Raw genomic sequence first — 21,753 nt, 5'->3', positions numbered from 1 at the left:
TTTGATAGTCATTAACTTCCACTTGCCCAATTTTAACTTTTAAGGAGTTGTTTTCTTCAGTTAGCTTTTGTACTTCCCTTTCCATTTGGCTAATTGTACTTTTTAAGGAGGTGTTTTCTTTTTCCAAGATGTTGACTCTTTTTTAAAAATAGTTCTCTTGCAGCATTCTCATTTCTTTTCCCAATTTCTCTTCTACCTCTTGTATTTGATTTTTAAGTTCCTTTTTGAGCTCTTCCATGAGTTCTTTTTGGGCTTGAAGCCACTTCCCATTTTTCTTTGGGGCTTTATTTATAGGTATTTTGACATTGTTGCCCTCTTCTGAATTTATGTCTTGATCTCTATCACCATAACTTTCTATAGTCAGATTCTTTTTTGTTGTTTTTTGCTCATCTTTTTCAGCCTTTTTCCTTACTTTAAAATTTGTGGTCTGCTCTAGGGGTGGAAGGGCACTGTCTTAGACTTTTTGTTCCAGGGGCTGTAGGCCCTGGCAATTTACCTGGTGCTGCACTGATGTTGCCCTGAGGCCCAAAGAGGACCCTCATATCTGGTGCTGCTTTGAAGGAGTGTGTGTACAGGTGAGGTGGCTGGTGCTGCTGGAGGCCATAGAGGTCTGTCAGTTTACCTGTGCTGAGCTGGAGACCCATGCTGGTATCTGCTCATTGGCTTAGATACCTGTACAATCCCAATGTGGGTGTTTGGATATTTGCTGAGGCTATTCTGAAACACGTGGTAGGTCTAAGGACTGGTGTATGCCAGTCCTGGTGTTGACATTGCCTGCTCTACCACACTGGGGCTCAGGATCTCTTGCTGATTTGCTGAGGTGAGCCATGCTGGGATGCTTCCTGTTCTGGAGTATAATTTCCTTTTACTAGAATGAGATAGACCGTTCCTGTTGACCTCTCAAGTTTCTTGGGCTAAAAGATTGTTTCACTTCATCCTTTCGTAGGTTCTGCTGTCCCAGGATTTGTTTTGGTGCACTGTTTTATGTTTGTTTGGAGGTGAATATGGGAGAATTATGCATATTTCCTACTTACTCCACCATCTTGACTCCTGGATGTAGCATGTCTTATTAATTCTGTCAGAGGCAGTTGGAAGTTGCAGTGGATAGAGCATCTGACCTGGAATTAGGAAAATCTGAGTTCAAATCTGGCCTCAGACACTATCTAGTAATGTGAACTTGAGTAAGTCACTTGGCTTCTATGCCTTAGTTTCCTTAACTACAAAATGCGTGTAGTAACAACACCTACTGCCCAGTGTTTCTGTGAAAATCAAAGGAGATAATATTTGTAAATCACCTGCAGTGCTTGGCATATAGCAAGCACCACATAAATACTTGTTTCCTTTCCCCCTTCCCTGATAGCTAGTTTCTACCTGAAAAACTTTGAGTGAGTCTTTAAATTTCTCTGGGTCTCAGTTTCTTGTGCATGAATATCTTTCACACTTGTCTCCTTTCTGTTTCCTTTGCTGTCATCTTACTATGGCCATCAGTAATCTATTTGTATATTAGAATAGCTTCCTCAGTATTTTTCCCATTTCTAATCCCCCCATTCCCCATCAAGCCTTCATACTCTTATTAATCAACCTTTCTTTATTCATGGATCCTATCATGTCCCTTCTCTGTTCAAAATCTTTTGATGACTTTCTGTTTCATCCCAAGTAATGTTCATATTCCTTGACACTAGTGGACAAGTCTACAATCTGACAAATCCCTAGTTTTTAACACTAGCCTTATGTTTTTCCTCTCCATCAGTAAAATGACCCAGCCAAGTACAATATTTTGCTGTTTTGTATACATTCTGCAGGTTCCTTCTACTGTGCCTTTGCTCACACTGCTCCCTCCATCTCTAAAGCCATCCTCTACATTCCCACCTACCCATTGCCAAGTTCAAATGCCCTCCTCCATGAAGACGTCTGTCAACATTGAGTCTGCTATGTTCCTCTCCCTCTTTACGCTGACTTTATGTTCTTTCCATCTATCATTTTGTATTACTTCTCTACTAGAATGAGAATTCTGTGAGGGCAGGAACACTGTCCAATTTAATCTTTGCATGCTGTGAATATGCTATGTTCTTAATTACTATTTCTTAAAGAGGAAATTGTCAAACTGATAAGCATGTAGTTGGCATTCTAGAAAAGGCAGATAGAGTATGATGCATTTCAAACATTAAAAGTATCTCACAGAGAATGTGGTTTTCTTCATATGGACTACTGTTTTATTTTTTCTTAAAAAATATTTCAATGATACTGGTTGACTACTGTGAGGCATATCCATGAAAGTGTTTTCCTCACAGAAATGTGGTTTTTTTGAGAACTCTGGTCCTCTTAAAATAACTCCAAAGTATACATGAAGATGTGCCATTTAAAATGTTATTCAAAGGAAAAAGAAGAGGGATGATTTTTATAGATATTAATATAGATCCATTCAAAATGGCTCAAAAGTCAAGATCACATAAAATAAAGATTTTAGAAGTTGGTTTGTAAGGGTGAATAATACTGAATTTGAATAGAAAGAGATGTGTTCAAATACTGATTCTGCCACTTACTACCTGTATGGTCTTGGGAGTCACTCATCTTCTCCAGCTCTCAGTTTTCTTATTGGTAAAATGAGGGAACTGCCCTAGATGGATTCCAAAATCCTTTCCAGCTTATTCATAATTGTTCTCCATTATTGCAAACAGAAAATATTCCCGAAATTGCATATACTAATAATATATGGTATACACATATCTGTAATATATGTCACATAATAATATATGTATATCTGATATTTATCCATCTATTATATTGTGGTTTAGTCATTTTAGTTGTGTTTGACTCTTTGTAATCCATTTTGGGACTTTCTTGGCAAAGATACTAGAGTGATTTACAATTTTCTTCTGCAGCTTGTGGAACTACAGATGAGGAAACTGAGGCAAACAAGGTTAAATAACTTTCTCAAGTCACACAGTTAGTAAGAATCTGAGGTCAGATTTGAGCTCAGATCTTTTTGACCCCAGGCCCAGCACTCTATCCACAATATCACCTCACTTCCCTTATATCCATTCATCTCTCTCTCTCTCTCTCTCTCTCTCTCTCTCTCTCTCTCTCTCTCTCTCTCTCTCTCTCTCTCTCTCTCTCTGTATCTCTCTATCTATCTCTATCTATCTCTCTGTCTCTCTATCTATCTATCTCTATTTTTCTATTTATTTTTAATTAAAAAAAACTCCTGAGCTGAATACCAACTTCCAAGTGTTTGTTGAACAATTTCTTTCTAAGACCACTCTCCCTATCACCCTCCTCTCAACAACCCATATGTCCACTTACCTAGTGTGAGTTGGGCAAGAAGCCCATTTGAAATCTCCATTCAAAATGTATAGTCAGAGGTCCAATATTTGGCAATATTTCTTCTTTTTTTTTTCTCAGCTAAAGAGACGAAGTCATTTGTCCAAGGATACTCAGTTGTTGATAGAGTCCGAGTTACAAACTCAAAGCTATCTGAAAATCTGAACCAGTTTTTTTCAAATAAGTGTAAATAATTAACCAAGGAAGAAACTTTAAATGGATGAATAAATGAGCTCTTTCAGCAGGGGGTAACAAAATAAACAGCTCCATTATTTACTAGTTGCCTAGTTCTTCTCACAAGGTCAGTTGTTCAATTCATGCTGTCTGCCAAAAAGTTAATAATATTTATAACTAAAGCAATAGGAATGCAAGATATAGCTTCTGCATTTACTTTCAGCTTATGTTAGGGAAGTTTTTCAATCACAGAATTTATGAACAGTTTTGAGTATTTCTAATTAGAAAGAAAGAGAAAATGTATGTTAAGGAAAGCTGCAAAATTCAAACACACCTAAGGATACCACATTATTTTTTGAGAGGAAGAATCGAGCTTTGATATTTTTGTTACAAAATTAACCGACTTTGCATATGAAATTTGGAGAAATGAAAACTGAAATTTCGCCCACCCCATGCCATTAAAGATGAGGTTCCATTACCATGGAGATCATCTCAGGATAATGCATATTTCTTGTGTGCGGTTCATTCTTTTTTTTCCCCCAAAGGAAGAAAAAAAACTCTGTAACCAGTTTGGAATTACTTTATTTTTGAATATATTGCTCTGCAACAATGCAGTGAAGCCATTAATGTTTTTAAAGTATCTAATTTTCTTTCTTGTTATAATATTATCTGAGATTATTGTAATAATTTTTCACACCTGAAATGTGAAAAAGAGCACCTGTGCTATGAATGGCGGAGAAGGCGAGATCAGTGTTTCTTTTGTGGTTTGATAATAAAACAAAAGAATTGAGAACAGTAGCCAATTTCATGTACGAAACCAATGTGGTAAAATGCACAATGACTTCACTGTGTAGCTAGTTAACTACAATTATTTTTGGCAAAACAGAAGGGCAAAAACATTTGAAGCAATAGATCGCACAGATAAAAATAACAGATGAGAAGCTTTCTTGAATGAACAATTATATTAAATGGAAAGAAAATAATGAGAAGCAAGAGTTTTATGTTCTGAGTGTCTGAATTTTATACCAATGTTTGTAATAGTCCTTACCTAATGATGATGCACCACTAGAGGTATCAGTGTTTTATTTTAAAGAAAAACCAGTGATTTGCAAATTATTTGCAAGGCATTTGAAATTTGGTAGCTCAAGAGAAGATATGAATGTATATATATGTATACATATGTATGTATATATGTGTGTATATATAGACATAGATATAGATATAAACTAACATAGACAGGTCTTAGAGAAGTTAGCAATATTAAGAAGAAAGAATTGTTAAGGGTAAAACTCGTCTAGTATAGTAAGCTCATGTGTTCACATTTTTTTCCCCTAGGGTGGACTAATGCCTAAGAATCCCATGCTTTATTCAGAGCACTTGTGAAAAGGTCTTATATATAGCTGATCATGTTCTTTTCCCCCCAAGTTCTCTTTCCTAAACAGAGAGACAAGCCAACAAGGCCTGTATCTTTACTACTTAAATATTTGTTACGAAAAACATTTCATCAAGAGACAGAAAAAGAGACGATAAAGAAATATTCAATTTAAATTTCACGTATGACGATGTAATTTCTCCTAAGAAGAGAGTCTTGGTATGTCTATGTCTTTAGGTGCCCCCATAAAATTATTTTGTTTTGCCTTTGCTTTTTTTTAGAGATGTAGCTAACATCATATGGAGTGCCTTAGTTAAAATTCTTAACCCATCATAGACTGTGTGTTTTTCCCTGCAATAGGGAAAGACACATATTGATTTGAAAATTCCCTTGAAAAGCTGTTATGTATGTAATATGTATGGGAATAAGGATTTGTATTCATTCTTTTCATCAAATTCTATTACAATAGGAGTTTCTCAAAGTCCTGAGTGGTATGCTTGAGAGAAACCAAGGTCACCGACTTCCATGTATGCTTTCTTTAAGATACCCTACCTTTGGGGGAGGCAAATTTCAAATGGTCTGAAAAATGGATAATTAGGACATTCTTGAGGAAGCAATTTTTTTTATACTATGCTTCTGTCTAGGCATAGTTATAATACACTATTACTTACTCCTCTACAAATCAAGCTTATGAACTATTGAGGCATATTACAATTTGTCATGGTATTATGTTTGAATTGTGAAGTTTAGCAGATATGAGACAGTTCGTATCATCTGAGACACCATATTTATAATTCAGGTGACTGTCATTAAATAGGCAGTGGTTTCACTAAAAAATAACAATGACAATCATACATTTCTATAGTACGTTAATGTCGGTGAAATTGCTATAAGATCAGTATATAGCAGGACACTTCTCCCACCCTCTTCCCTATGTTAGTTATACTAGTTTGCTTCCTAAAAGCAAAGGAATCTGTCCCTAAGACTTTTAAGTTTATGGAGCTAAAACTTGAGCCCTGTGCCATTAATATCTTCATGTGGCTTTCACATGGACTCAGAGCATAGAAATTCCTAGCCATGAGGAGTAAAACCCTTAACACTTGATGGATACAAATTTTATTTTTTTTATTATAAAATGCCAGGGACACTCTGAAGTCTATCCAGCAATGCTTTGGGGGGTCTGTGAGCTGCAGGCTAAGAATATCAACTCTCTAGACCACTCAAATATGAAAGCTGACAGTTTTGGTGATTCATGTGAGCATTGTTAAAGAAATCTAGAAATTATGACCAGGAATTATTAAAATCAAGACAAGGAACTGAAGACCTTAGGGATACAGGTATTTTAATTGTTGATGCTGATTGAAAGAGGTGGCTTTGCAAAAGATGATATAGAAGCTCATGATAAAATGATTAGAAAATAGAAATTAATTACAATGAGAATAACTAGTATTCATTTAGCACTTCAATGTCTGTAAAACACTTTACAAGCATTATCTGATTTTTATCTTCACAATAGCCCCACTAGTATTCCCATTTTACACATGGGGAAACTGAGGCACACAGAAGTTAAGTGATTTGTCCAGTATCGCATAGTGACCAAGTAAATATCTGAGGCAGCATTTGAACTCAGGACTTCCTGTTCTCAACACCACTTAGCTGCCTACAGACAAGAAAGTTGATATATACAGCCCAAATCTGCCATAAAGGCATGAAATATTACTGATGAAGACTTTCAGTTAGCTGGATGTCTCTCCTTCCCCCTCTCTCTCTCTTTCTCTCTCTGTCTCCTCAAAAAAGAACAGCTCATAAATGTTTGACTTGTCTCAATATAGTTTTATTCTTCAAAAAGTTGACGAACTGAAAAGTCTAGATCTGTCTCTGACCATATAAGAGCAAATACCCCAAAATATACAGGGGCCTGCTATCACAGTTTCTTAGATCTGCACTTATAAAAGGAAAGGTAACTTATGAGAAGTCAACAATCAAGTGCATGTACCAATCACTTAATTCAGGGGGAAAAGTCAGCACCATGAAATTCAGAGAAAATACAGAGAAATCAAAGATCAACAGACATGCTTCCAAATGTCTGACAGATCAACAGAAAGATCCAACTGACCATAGTTACCAGAGAGGGAAGCACCAACATTTGGATTTTCAAAGCCAGGGGATTCCTTAGCAGCTTCCCAGAGTCTCATCTGGCCAAACAAACTTTTCCAGTCAGTAAGCCCCAAAATAAAACCTCACTGTCAGAGTATTTATACATCTTTTAGAGCCAGAGGGCATCACAACCCTTGAGAACCAGTGCCTCATTAACAAAAAGTGTAGACCCTCCTACAAATCTTCCTAGGTCCATTAATGGGTGGGGATGATCTTTAATCATATTTAAATAATTAACAATACAAATACATATACTGTTTTGAGAGTTAAAGAAACTCTTGTTTTTGTACTTTACTCCTAGTAAAGACTCTTGGTTGATAAAGGCAAGATTCAATCAGAGGTACTTGATTATACTAAAACTAAAACATCGAAAGATCCTATTTGGCTTGCCATCACAGGCTGATAAAGAAGAACTCACTGCTTAGAAGAAATAATGGGCATATGGGAACGAGCTCTGTCCCAAATTCATGATAGCAGAAGGAAATGTAGGAATGGCGTAAAAGGTACCCTATCATTGGGGAAGGTGAATTTCAAATGGTCTGAAGAATGGATAAGCGGGACTCAATAAATGAAAATTATTCAGAGAAAGGTATTCACAAGGGATAGGAAGCTCTTAATGATAGATAAAAGGACAAAACCCACAAATGATTGTAGAGAAAGAGAAAGAAGACCTATTTAAAGAGGCTGAAGTAAATGCACAGGAAATTCATTGCCAAATTTAGATTTCTTAAAAGACACACATTAAGGATGTACACCAGGGCACATAACACAAAATGAATACAAAAGAGTGTCACTGTCATTCAAGAATACTCCCAAGATTGTTACAGCTCAGATTGGGCTGAGGCATGTGATGACTGCCAAGGGCAGTCGAAAGGGCTTTTTAGCTACGGGGAAGGGGTAGAGGGAAATATGAAAGAAAGTATAGGAAAAACTTGTTAGACAAGATGATGAAAATGGATTAAGCAAAAGTATTACATTTATTTTGCTTAGGTTTCCACTTCCAAGGTGAGTGATCAGAATGATAGGAAGAAGAGATAAAAAATAATGAATAATAGGTAGATTAAAGTTAAGTGAGGAGATGCTGAGAATTCATAGATGCCCTAAATGAGTTGAAGTCATCAGCAATGAACTGCATCTCAGTGTACTGAAAAAAAAGGTGGGTATGAGTGCTGACAGTTGTCAGTGACCTTTGAAAAATCATCAAAAATAGTATCAAATGTCCTGTTTAAAAAAACAAACAAATAAAGGCAAGAAAGAAGAACCAGAAAATGAGCCAATGACCTTGCCTTCAAATCCTGACATAACACTAGAATATATTAAAAGAATAGTTTATGAGACTACATAAAGGAAGTGGTCACCACTAAAAACCTGAATGGCTTCATCAAGAGCAAATATTGCCAAACTAAACTCTTTCTTTTTTGATATGGCCACTAAACAGTAGAAATATGAGAATATTATAGACTATAGTTACCTATATTTTGGTAAAATAAAAAAAATATCTCCTTATCCTTACAGAGAAATTGGATGTTGTAAGTTAGATAGTATGGGTGGTTTGAAACTGATCAAATCACTAGACCCAAAGTGAAATAATCATTAATGGATCAATATCTTCTGGAAGAGGCCCAGAGATTTGGCACGGGCACTGTAGTGTTCACATTTATACCAATGACTTGGTAACAGTCATAGTGGATGTGCTTATCAATTTTTACAGATCATTCAGCTAAGAAGTATACCTGATATGTTGGATGACAAAGTCAGGGTTAAATAATGAGTTGATAATAATAAGATAGAATTTATAGGAATAAATTTGAAAAGTGACATTTGATTTCCTGAATGCAAATATATAATAACAGAATTGGGGAGGCACCACTAAGACCAAAGTTCATGTGAAAATGAAGGAGGAATTTTGGTGGCCTTCAATACCAGGATGACTCCATAGTGTAACAATGTAGTTTAAAAATCCAATACTATCTTAGGCTACACTAAGAGAGAAATGTTGTTCCAAACCAGGAGATTAATGTCTTGTTGCCAGGATGAGATCACATATGGAATATTGCATCCAGTTCTAAGCATATTTTCAGAAGAACACTGATGGAACCCATAAAGCAATTGCCAGGACAGAAGGCATTGATGCAATTAGAAGGCTTGATGAAGGACCTTGAGATTTTTAGCTCAGAGAAAGTAAATTTTAGAGGAAATTTGATGACTGTCTTCAAGAAGGGCTGTCATATAGGAAAATGATTTGAATTGTTCTACTTTTCCCCCAAGGGGTGGAACTAGAAGTACAAAATTAGCGTTACAGACTTATCATTTAATTTCATTCTACAAATATCTGGTAATTTTCTTCTTTGTTCAAGTGCTGTACTAGGTATTGCACATATTAAAGCAAAAATAAAATAGCCTATGCCCTCATGTAGCTTTCATTTTACTGGACTAGGGTGCATACAAGATGTAGACAGATAATTCTGGGAAGGCAAGAGAGCTAACACCTGGTGAATTAGAAAATGAATAGTTTACTGAAAAATGAAGGAATCTAGGAATTTTAAAAGGCATTAGCTAGGAGAGAATGCATTCCAGGCATGGGACACCTCATGTACAAGGAAACAGAAGTAGGTGATAAAATATTTTGTATGGGAATCAGTTATTAGGTCAACTTAGTTGAAGAGAGAATTATGAAGGAAGGTAATACTAAATAAGATGATGAAGGTAGTGGAAGCAAGGTTATAATGGGTTTTAAATGTTAGATGATTTTATATTTTTATCTTGGGGGTAATAGTGAGTCACTGAAGATCTTAGAGTAGGAGGGAGAAATTGTCAAATCTATATTTGAGGAATATAAATTTAGCAGCTATGTAGAGAATGAACTGGAGATCAAAGACTGGAAGCTAGGGAAGGAAGCAGTAAGTTATTCCGATGATCCAGATTCCCCCTCCATCTCTCTTTCTTGCCAACAAAGTTATTGTGATCGTTTTACCAAATTGCAGGGGCAGTATTGCATAGTGAAGAATATGCTTATCACAAAGCCAAGGCGCTCTGAGTTTAAGTCCTGAATTGTGTTTGTCCTTCATTCTTGAAGAGGATGACATTAGGGAGATGATAACATGACTTTCAGTTGACTTTGATTTGAATGAGGTCACCAGTCATCCAGAACCACCTGGGTCCAGTGGCCAGATATGGATCAGGTCAACTGGAGATGGTCCAGGATGCAGTGGGAGACCCTGGTCCTTTTAGGCTAAGGTCTTTTCAGGTTCTCACTTTGACTGGAGTAATGTCCATTCAGTGAATAGGCCTCTTTAAGAAGTGAATCAATGGATGGCACTTTTAAATTTAAAAAATAATCAGTTTGGGAGGGGAAGAAACTCAGGGTTGTTGATTAAAAGAGAAACAGCCACTATTGATACTCACTCTGAGCCAGGAGGGCCCAAAATATAGCCATTAAGTGGTGCTTGGGTAGGGACCTACAGTGCTCCAGTCTATGAGTTCTAGAGTGAAGTGGGCTTAAAGTTTGATCATTGAGAAAAGAGGCAGAAGGGAAGGAAGGGAGGAAGGAAGGAAGGAAGGAACTAAAACCCTAGTTAACTGGGCAACTTCCAGTCATCAAAATTTACCTTCCTTTAGAGAGGAGGAGAGGGAGAAGGAGGTCTGGGTTTAAGTCCTGAATTGGAAGCATCCTGACAGCCTGAACCTAGGCAAGTCACTTAATCTCTCAGTGCCCTGGGCAACTCTCTAAGACTGTTGTAGAGAAAGTTCCAGCCTCCACTAATAGAAGTTTTGACATCTGAGAGTCTCCTACACTAATGAAATCACAGGTACAATTTCTATCTCCATTTTGAAATCAAGGCTGCTTCTCAAATCCAACCAGGTCTATATTTTCAATTAATTATGCTAAAAATGTCAATGATGTACAGTTCCCTTCTATTATTTTTATGTCTACTTATCAAGTATTTTTAATTGATCAAATGAGATATTTGCAAAAGTACTCAGCACAGTGTCTAGCACATAGCAGAACACTATAAATGCTTATTCCTTTCTTTTCCCAATGTTCCAAATATAGAATTTAGTGACCCTGTCTTTGTATTTTATTACAAAGCATGCTTTTCATTGCTAAACTTTTGGAAGTTTAGGAAATACCATCTTCAAAAAGCAAGTTCAAAATTGAAAGACAATATCCTTATCTTTAATTTCTGTGGCCTATTGGGACAAGAAAATAGTTTTGAATACATGTGATGTGAATATATATTCGATATACATATATATAAATATGCACCCACACATATATATATATACACAAAAGTGAAAGTGAGTGATTATAGTAAATGCATGTGTACATATATGAAATTCATGTAAAAATTCCTCCTACATGTATCCTTGTTTACCTTCTATCCCATTTTCTCAAACAGATTTTTCCCTCCCTCTTCTCCACTCTCTCACTAATCTTCAATCTCTGATTACTACTTCTACCCTGCCTACAAACATGCTCCTGTCCCCTTTATCCTTAAAAAGTCCTTTCTTGAACCAACCATCCTCATTAGCTATGTCTCTCTTTCCTTTCATGGCTAAATTCCTTGATAAAACCATTCACAATAGGTGTCCTGACTTCATCTCCTCTCACTGTCTTCTAAGCACTGTGTTCTTTCCAATCTCCTCATTCATCTGATAGCATCAATGATTTATTAGTCAACAAATCTAATGACCTTTTTGTCAATCCTCATCATTTTTTATCTTTCTGCAGCTTTTGACACTGTTGAACACACTTATCTTCTCAATATTCTCTTCTCCGTAGGCTTTTGTGACACTATTTGCTGCTGTTTTTCCTCCTGACTGTTTTCATTCAGTATCTTTTGCCTGATTTTCATCCAGGTCACTCCCTAGCACTAGGCAACCCATATGAGTTCATGGTCCTTCTTTTCTCTCTCTAATATTTTGCTTGATCTCATAAGCTTCCCTGGGTTTGCTTATTTTTATGCAGATTGTTCTTAGGTTTATCTAGCCTTAACCTCCTTTCTGAAATCCAGTCACATCACCAACTGCTAACTGGACCTCTTGAATGGACTGCCCCATAGGCTTTTTAAACACATGTCCAAAATAGAACTTATTGTCTTTTTACTAAAACTCTCACCTCTTTTAAACTTCCCGAGGCTCTTAGTCTAGGTGACATTCTTTATTTCACATTGTGATAAAACCTGTTATTTAGACTTTCATAATATAACTTACATTGGCCCTATTCTATATCCTCTGCTATAGCCAATACTTGGATGCAGGCCCTTATTACCCATTGCCTAGATTATTCCTGTACCCTTCTAACTGGTCTCCCTTCCTCAAGTATCTCCCAACTCCCATCGGTCTTCCACTAAGCTACCAAAGTGATCTTCCTAAAGCACATATGTGACCACCTCAATACCCCTTCTACCCAGTATATGACACATTGACACTGGTCTTTCTGCTATTATTTGCACACTGTCCTTTTCTTGACTCTACATTTTCCCTGGTTGTTTCCAATACTTATAATAATTTTGCCTCATGGCTTCCCTAGCTTCCTTCAAGATCCAGTTAAAATCCCACCTTTGACAAGAGGCCTTTCCTGCCTCACCCTGCTCCCATTTCTCTACTGCTTTCCTTCAGAAATTGTCTCATTAATCCTGTATATAGCTTGATTGCATACAGAAGTTGCTTGCTTTCTGTCTTCCCCATTAGAGTATGTGCTTCTTTTTATCTCCAAAGTGTCTGAGATATATTAGATGATAATGAACACTTGTGGATTGACTGACCAAAAGCAAACAAGCAAAATAATTCACTAGTTTTTGAAAAAAAAATTAATGGAGGTGTGAGCCTGAAATCCAAATTTCCATCATCCAACAGACATTTCTGGATAATACCAACAAAACATATTTGAGAGAAAGATTTTTTTTCTTTTTCCAATGGAGGGATATTTGGGAAAGAGAGAAAATGTTTTTAAATTGAGGTGAAAAAAACTAATTTAATAAGAAAAATGAATCCTGAGTTTGATTTTGTTACATGGGAGGACACATCCCAATGTTACAAAGTGTACCAGTAAATTATCAGAACATTATTCTAATTACCTTCTTTCCATTTAAAGAAGATATATGGCTTCTAGGACCTCTTTACATAGGCTAGGTGCAGAAAGGAAAGAGGAAAGCCAACTAATCCAACACAAGGATTTCTCATGTACGAAAGCTTTAGGAGTCGCTGTTTTGATATTGCTGAAGTCACTAGAAAATCAAGAGGTAATGCTGTGTGACAGAAAGAACACCGCACCTTTTTATCTGGTATTACCACTAACTAGGCCTACACCCCAAAGAGATTAAAGAAAGAAGAAAGTATCCATATATACAAAATATTTAAGCCATTTCTTCTTTATTATGAAGAAACTAAGAACTAAGAGGAGTGTTCAAAAATAACGGAATGATTCAACAAATTATGGTAAATCAACATAATGGAATACTACTGTGTTGTAAGAAATGATGAATGTGACAGCTTCAGAGAAACTTGGGAAGATGTATAAACTGATGCAGGGTCAAGTAAACAGAATGTTGAAAACAATTTATAAAATAATAACAAGTCGCAAAGACAAACAATTCTGAAAGACTTCAGAACTGTGATCAATGAAATAACCAACTTTTATTTCAAAGAAACCATAATGATGCATGGTATCTATTTCCTGATGGACTCACAATACAAACTGAAACATTTTTAGGAATTAGTCAAAGTGGGAATTTGTTTGCTGAACTATGTACTTTTTTTTTTTTACAAGAGTTTTATATTTTTTCTTTTTTGTCTGATGGGCAGGAGTTGAAGGGAGAAAAATTAATTGAAAAAATATATAAAAGAATGTTTGTTGAATTTGGAGTCAGACTACTTCTGTTCAAAGCCACCTCTGCTATTGACTAACAATGTGACCTTGAACAAGTCACTTCCATCTTAGAGTCTTAGTTCCCTCCTCCATAAAATGAGGAATGTCTTTCAAGTTTCCTTCTCACTTGACGTCTGTGATCCTGCCATTCTTTAAATCCTAATTTCATATATAGATATAGTGAAGGAGCAAGTGAGATTTAGTGTGGATGAAACTTGGCAAAATTTATATGAAATGATTCAAGTTTTCATTAAAGGGACCACATCAGTCACCCTGGTGGTCCAAGTTCTCTTATTTACCTAGTGAGGACATATTCTGAGAGAATAACCACCCTTTGAGTCTTTCCACAGGAAGCCAAGGAGACATGACAAAACACGTCTCAATGCTTGATCTAACCTTCAGCTAAATCAGCTGGCTGGGTGTGGAGCCATGTTCCCCAGTCTTTCCAAAGCATATGTGCACCTGAGGGGTTCATAACATTTTGTCTGAACAGAAGTCCAAGTGAGCATTGCTTGTCTATGTACCATTTCATGTCCTGTGGGCAGAGTCTGAACTGAACGTAGCAGGAACATTGGGCACTAGAAACACAATGTCTTGGCTGAGTACTGAACAACACTAGAGTTTGGGAAAATGTGGCAAGTATCACTTTTTTTCTTTAAGTCCACTCTTAGCATACTTTTAAAACTGTTGGAATCCCATATCAAGTTAACTTTTATACATTTTAATCATATGAAATACATTCAAGACATTGAAAAACTGGACCTTGGGACTTCTCCTAAAATCATTAGGGATAGGATCCATTCACTAATACATGATTTTTTTTATTACTTTAAGGCTATTTTCTCTCAGAAATAAAAACATTTTAAAAGTTAACAATAATTATACTTATTTTACATATTACTTTGAGGTTTTTAGAGCACTTTATATAGACTATCTTACTTGGTCCTTAGTAATAATAATAAAAAAATAACTATAATAATGTGTGTGTGTGTGTGTGTGTGTGTGTGTGTGTGTAGTAGTAGTAGTAGTAGTAGTAGTAGTAGTAGTAGTAGTAGTAGTAGTAGTAGTAGTAGCTTAAACTTTCATTAAGAGTGTTGAGCCATGCTGTATATCACTTTAAAACTTCCTTCGTACTATCCATATCTTATCTGTGTCTCAGGATAATTTGTGAGGTGAGCACTACAGGTATACTAGGAGCCTCACTTTACACAGAAGGAAACTGAACATTAGAAAAGTTAAGTGACTGGCTTATGGTCACAAGGCAATTTAGTACCAAAAAACAAGATCTCAACCGAGGTGTCTTTTATCTACTATGCTAAGATTCTTCTAAGGAAGCTGAGAGAGCAAGACATGGTACATATGTATATCAGTTGCTTTAAAAAAAAAAAAAAACGCATCTCAAAACATTTACAAATGTTCAGCTCATATGACATATTACTAAATGTCTTTTCTTATAGAAAGTGGTTTGTATCTCAGAGGTAGCATACACAGGGTACGATTTGGTAGTTGCCATAGTAACTATATTTTTTTATTGAACGGAAGAATAAATAGCTGTACACATTCTTTGTAATTTATTAAGCTGGTAATTTACAGCTGCTCTAAGGGTAGAGTGGTCTTTCAAATTCCTTTTTAATTTTCAAATTGAAGTATGCATATTTTTATTATTTGGAATCAGTAAGACAAAAATTTACTTGGCATCTCCTGTGTAGGTTTTTTAGGTGCTCGACAGCTTGGAGAACCAGTTTATTTGCTGGTCATTGTAGAGACAAGAAAGGGTCAAGATCCACACTCAATGCTTAGTGAGCCCCTTTCTCCCTTTCTGTGCCACAAAGTAATAGCTCTTAATGCCCAAATGTCGGGGAAAGCAGAAATACAACCCTTTCCATCTTTCTACCAAATGATTCCCTTCATGAGTCATATCAACTTCTGTTTGAAAACTCATGCAAAGTGACAGAAGAAAACAATGCTTTGGTCTTTGGTTCAGAGTAACACTGTTAAATGGTTTATAACTGAATCTATAATAAGGTGATGCGGAGTTACTCTGAAATTTTTTATGCCTCTTACATCCAATAAACCTCTCTGTTTCAGTGGTCCACCAAGAAATCAAGCTTAGTGTGATCTTTCCAAGTTGCTTCTTGCAGTCATCTCTTAGAATACTTTCAAAAAAATTTCTCCTCCACTGACTTCATCTCCATCTTCTCACACTAAAAAAGACATTTATTTGGAGAGCATGGGAAATGGGACTCAATAACCAGTAGAATGGCCTATCTGAGAAGCATGGAATGTCATTGAATTAAAATTAACACCTGCTTCCCCTGACAAATACCACACTCATTTGATGATATCCTCCTCCCTATAGAATTTATCATAAAACATCCACAGGGCCCACACACTACAGTCAATTTTGAGATGGAAATTCAATATTATGTTGTTGATTTTTTGCCACATAATTCTTCATAGATAAGTCATCATCTGTACCTTTTTAGAAAGTACTGACGAAGGCTATGAATCCAATGATGTTATTAAATATTAATCCCTCCTCTCAAAATAGTTTGCAATAATCAGTATCTGGGTATTAAAAGTCTTAAAATATCCTAAGATCAATTGTTGAAACTACAGGGCAGGATGTACATTGTATACAAATTTCTGGGAATATTTAAGTATTTTTATGGACCAAATTACTATAATTGATTTTTCTACCGTTTTGGTTAAAAAAAGAAAGGTTGGATCTTGGTGTTAAAGTATTTGTACTAAAAGTGACTGGTGTATTTTCCTAACACTTAGTATTGTAGATGCTTAATAAATATTTTAAATGGTTTATAATTGAATGCATATAATGAGGTGATATGGTATTATCAGCAATGTTTTATGACTCTTACATTCAACAAACCACTCTACTATAGGTGATCCTCTAAGAAATCAAATTTAAAATAATTTGGATAGCATACCGAGGAAATCAATTACAAATATCATATATTATGGAAAAACATAGAATTCGAAGAGACCATAGAGCACATATACTTTTATCTATTTATTTTACAGGCTGAAATTCTCTACTGTTGTCTATCTCATCCTATCAATATCATGTCACAGGCCCTGCAGCAGAGAATTCAGAATCAGGGAACAACCATGAGAAGACTGTCAGAAAGATATCTACAAAGCTGTCAATCCTTTTGGTGTTTAGCAGGCCACTCTGTAGCTTGAGGATGTGCCAATTCTACCAGTAATCAAAGAACCAGAACCTCTCCTAGCCTTATCTATGATGGAGCCTTCCTTTCAGAAACTGGCCCTCTAAACATCACATTGTTTTTTGCTTAGAGATCTCAGATTTTTTTCCAGGTTGTCAGTCTGATAGATCTTTTAGATCTTTTCGCTTGACCTTGACTTGACCTAGTCTATGTTAGTGAAAACAATGCTCAATTTGAGATCATTAGACATGGTTTTCAGTCATAACTTTACTACTTACTAAGGGCAGCTAGGTGGTGCAGTGGATAGAGCACCAGTGCAGGGGTCAGGAGGACCTGAGTTCAAATCTCACCTCAGACACTTGACACTCACTAGCTGTGTGACCTTGGGCAAGTCACCTAATCCCAATTGCCTCATCCTGGGTCATCTCCAGTCATCCTGATGAATATCTGGTCACTGGATTCAGATGGCTCTGGAGGAGAAGTGAGGCTGGTGACCAGCACAGCCCTCCCTCACTCAAAACAAAGTCAAGTGAAAGTCATGTCTTCATTTCTCTGGTGGCATGGTCTTCTTTGGCAATGAAGGACAAACACACACACTACTTACTACCTGCATGACCTTAATTTCACTTGGTCTCCTTTTCCTCAACTACAATGAGGGAGTTAGACTAAATGACCACTAAATTCAGGCAGCTAGAAGGCACAGTGGATAAGGGTTGGACTTATCTTAGACATTTCCTAGCTCTGGACAATTCACTTAACCTTTCTAATCCTCAATTTCCTCATCTGTAAAATGGAGCTAAGAAGGCCTAACAGGATTAGTGTAAAATCTAAAATGAGATAATACACATAAAACAACAGATAAATAAATATGCATATATGCACACATGTATGAAATTTCATAATTCCTTGAATAAATTCTATGTAATATTTGATTGAATTCACTGAGCATTTGATTGTCTTTATTTTTTGTGAGACAATTGATGTTAAGTGACATGCCCAGGGTCACACAGCTAGTAAATGTCAAGTGTTTGAGGATGGATTTGAACTCAGGTCATTCTGACTCCAGGGCTGGCACTCAATCTACTGAGCCACCAACCTGGCCCCTGATGGTCTTTAAAACATTATCTAAATGTTAGATGTGGTGATGATGGTGATGATGATGAAGAAGAAACTATTTTCTATGACAGGGAGGTAGCCAGAGATCCAGATCAGACAGTGCATCACCTGAAAACATAGGGGATAGTGGAACCCTTTCATTCCCACCTTCATTCTTATGCGTGCGCACACACACACACACACACACACACACACACACATGCGCACACACACATGACATTTGAGACAACTTAGGGTGCAGTAGATAGAACACTGGGCCCAAAGTTAGTATTTCAACCTGAGTTCAAATTTATCCTTATCTACTTACTAGCTGTGTGACCATAGGTAAAGCTCTGTCTGTCTCAGTCTTTTCAACTGTAAAATGGGGATAATTTCTACCTCCTAGTCTTGTTGTTAGGATCAAATGGGATAATATATGTCAAACACCTAGCCTAGTGTGAGGATAATAGTAGGTGCTTAATAAATGCTTATTCCCTTCCATCACCAATAACCTCTAATCCCATCATCACCAATAATCACAGCAAACATTTAGTTGGTTTTTCTCAAATACGTACTTGAGTTGAATTGAATCTGCGTGGTTTATGGGATATTGATTGCATCAAAATAGGAAATTGGTTGACAGTATTCTTGTTATTCTCCTCTTGTTTAGGATGCATAGTGATTCATTGTGGATGAATATTTTAAATGGCTTGTGCTATTTATTTATTTTTCACTTAAAATTATTATTAACATTCTTTTTAAAAATTTTGAGGTCCAGTTTCTCTCCCTCTCTCACCCCCCCCCATCTACTGAGAAGGCAAACAATATCAATTATGCATGTGAAATCATATAAAACATATTTCTGTATTAGCCATATTATAAAAAGGAAGTAAAGTAAGCAAGAAAAATATGATACAATTTGCACTCAGAATTCATCAGTTCTCTCAGGAGGTGGATACCAGTTTTTTCATCATGAATCCTTTGAAATTGCTTTGGATCACTGTATTGATCAGAGTAGTAAAGTCTTGCACAGTTGATCTTCATTACAACATTGCTTTTCTTCGTGCACAATGATCTCTTTGTTCTTTTCACTTCACTGTGTTTTAGTTCATATAGATTTTACCAGTTATTTTCTGAGCCACCCTCCTACCTTGTCATTTATCATAGTATTTCATCACAATCATATGCCACAACTTGTTCAGCTATTCCCCAATTTATGGGCATCCCTCAATTTCTAATTCTTTGTCACCATAAAAAAGAGGTACTGTTAATATTTTTGTATATATGGGTCCATTTCCCCCTTTTAGAACTTCTTTGGGGGTGTAGACCTAGTAGTTGTATTGCTGGATCAGTTTTATAGCCCTTTGGATATAGTTCCAGATTGTTCTCCAGAATGGTTGGACCATTTCACTACTAGACCAAGTTTTTCCTTATCCCCTCCAACATTTGTCATTTCTTCTAGGTATGAGGTGATACCTCTGAATTGTGTTAATTTGCCTTTCTCTAATCAATAGTGATTTAGTGCATTTTTATATGACTTTTTTTCATATGACTTTGATTTCTTATTCTGAAAGTTGCCTGCTCATATTTTTGACCATTTGTCAATTAGGGAATGGCTCTTAAGTTAATAAATTTGATTCAGTTACCTAATATGAAAAATGAGGCCTTTATCAGAGAAACTTGCTGTAAAAGTTTTTGATATTACTTCATTGTCTATGGTATCTTTCCTGATTGTCTCTTATAATTAGATCTATTTTTGCTTTTGCTTTGTCTGGAATCATGATTGGTACCCCTGCCCTCTTCCCTTCAACTGAAGCATAACAGACTACTCCAAACCTTCATTTCAACTCTACTTATGACTTTCTGACTCAAGTGTATGTCTTGAACACAGCACATTCTTTGAATCTGGTCCAATCCATTTTACTATCCCCTTCTGTTCTATGGTTTAGCATATCCCATTTACATTCATAGTTATGATGACTAACTGTGCATTTCTCTCCATCCTATTTTCCTCTTTATCTCTCTCTTTTTATCCTGTCTTTCCTCAAAAGTTTGGCTTGCTTCCAACTACTGCCTCCTCCAGTCCACCCTCCCCTTTACCCTCCCATACTTCTTATTCCCTTTGACTGCTATCTCCCTCTTGAGTAAGATAGATATCTGTAACCATCTGAGTGTGTATATGTGTGTGTATACAGACACACACACACACACACACACACACACATATTCTTCCCTCTTTGAACCAATTCTAATGAGAGTAAGGTCCTTAATTTGCTTCTCCTCTATAAAAGTTCTTCCTTGTGAACCTCCTTTTTGTGAGAAAATTCACCCCATTCTACCCTTCCCTTACACTTTCTCCCTGTGCATGTCCTTTATCATCTCTACATTTCTTTTGTTTTGGAGATCATTCCAACATAATTGATTCACAGACTCTGTTGATACAGACTCCCTCTAATTGCCTTAATAGTGATAAATCTTCCCATATGGTAATGTAAACAGTTGAACTCCATTGAGTCTCTCATAATTATTTTCTCATGTTTGACTTTTTATAGTTCTCTTGAGTATTCTGTCTGAATGTCAGATTTTCTATTCAACTCTGTGTTTTTCATTAGGAATACTTGGAAGTCCTCTATTTCATTGAATATCCATTTTCTCCCTGGAAGGATTATACTCAGTTTTTTTGGCTAGGTTACTGTTTGTTGAAATCCTACCTCCTTTGACTCCCAGATTATCATATTCCACACTCTGATCCTTTAATGTGGAAGTTCCTGAAGCTGCTGTCACTGCTTTGGCCATCCCCAAAGCCCATAGCTTGGTGTACCTGCTGCACTATGAACCTGAGCCATCATTTGTCTCTACCTCTGTTATTTATTTATTAAAAACAAAAAAAAGCAGCAAGACATGTATCCGTGTTCATAATTATATCTATTATGACCGTATATACATATGTAATAGGTCTAGACAATATTTTCTCACTTTAATACATAGATATCAGGGCTAAGTCATATATATATGCACACATAAATACACACACACATATACACATATATGTGTATCATTATATCTATTTATCTTTTAAGAAACCATGGGGAAGAAGGACAACATTGTTATTAAAAAAAAGCCAAAATCATTCGCCATGAATGTTGGTCTGTTGTAAGTAGTTAAATGAGTCTAAAGAGGAGGCATAATTAAAACCTGGAATCACACCAGAAACCAATAATTGAAATTAAGGTATCAGATTACAATATTTTGGTACTTAGGTAAAGAACCCAGATTCACATTTGACAGGGAACTTGATGAATCCTGAAAGACTTGAATTCAAATCCTGCATTGGATATCTACTATATGACAATGGGAAAGTCATTTAGTCCCTTTCTACCTTAGTTTCCTTGCATACAAAAATCAGATAATAATTCACCTACCTAAGAGTTATTATGAGGAGCAAATGAGATAATTCATGTAAAGTGATTTATAGACGTTAATATGATGGTAATTATTATTATCCCATTCAAATGATTGACTATTATGTTTTTTTTTTTTGCTCAGCAAAGAATAATTATTCCTGTTTTCCTGCT

General features: G+C 36.1%; 1 pseudogene; it reads right to left on the bottom strand.

Annotated features, from left to right (window-relative positions):
- The window catches only part of LOC140514662 (THO complex subunit 3 pseudogene), a 32,601-nt pseudogene extending 31,957 nt beyond the window's left edge, over window positions 1–644 (bottom strand).
- Window positions 645–21,753: the final 21,109 nt, after the last annotated feature.

The sequence above is a fragment of the Notamacropus eugenii genome, chromosome 7, assembly GCF_028372415.1.
Source record: "Notamacropus eugenii isolate mMacEug1 chromosome 7, mMacEug1.pri_v2, whole genome shotgun sequence".
NCBI classification, from domain to species: Eukaryota; Metazoa; Chordata; class Mammalia; order Diprotodontia; family Macropodidae; genus Notamacropus; species Notamacropus eugenii.
The sequence above is the reverse complement of the archived record's forward strand: the minus strand, read 5'-3'. Positions and strand labels throughout refer to the sequence as shown.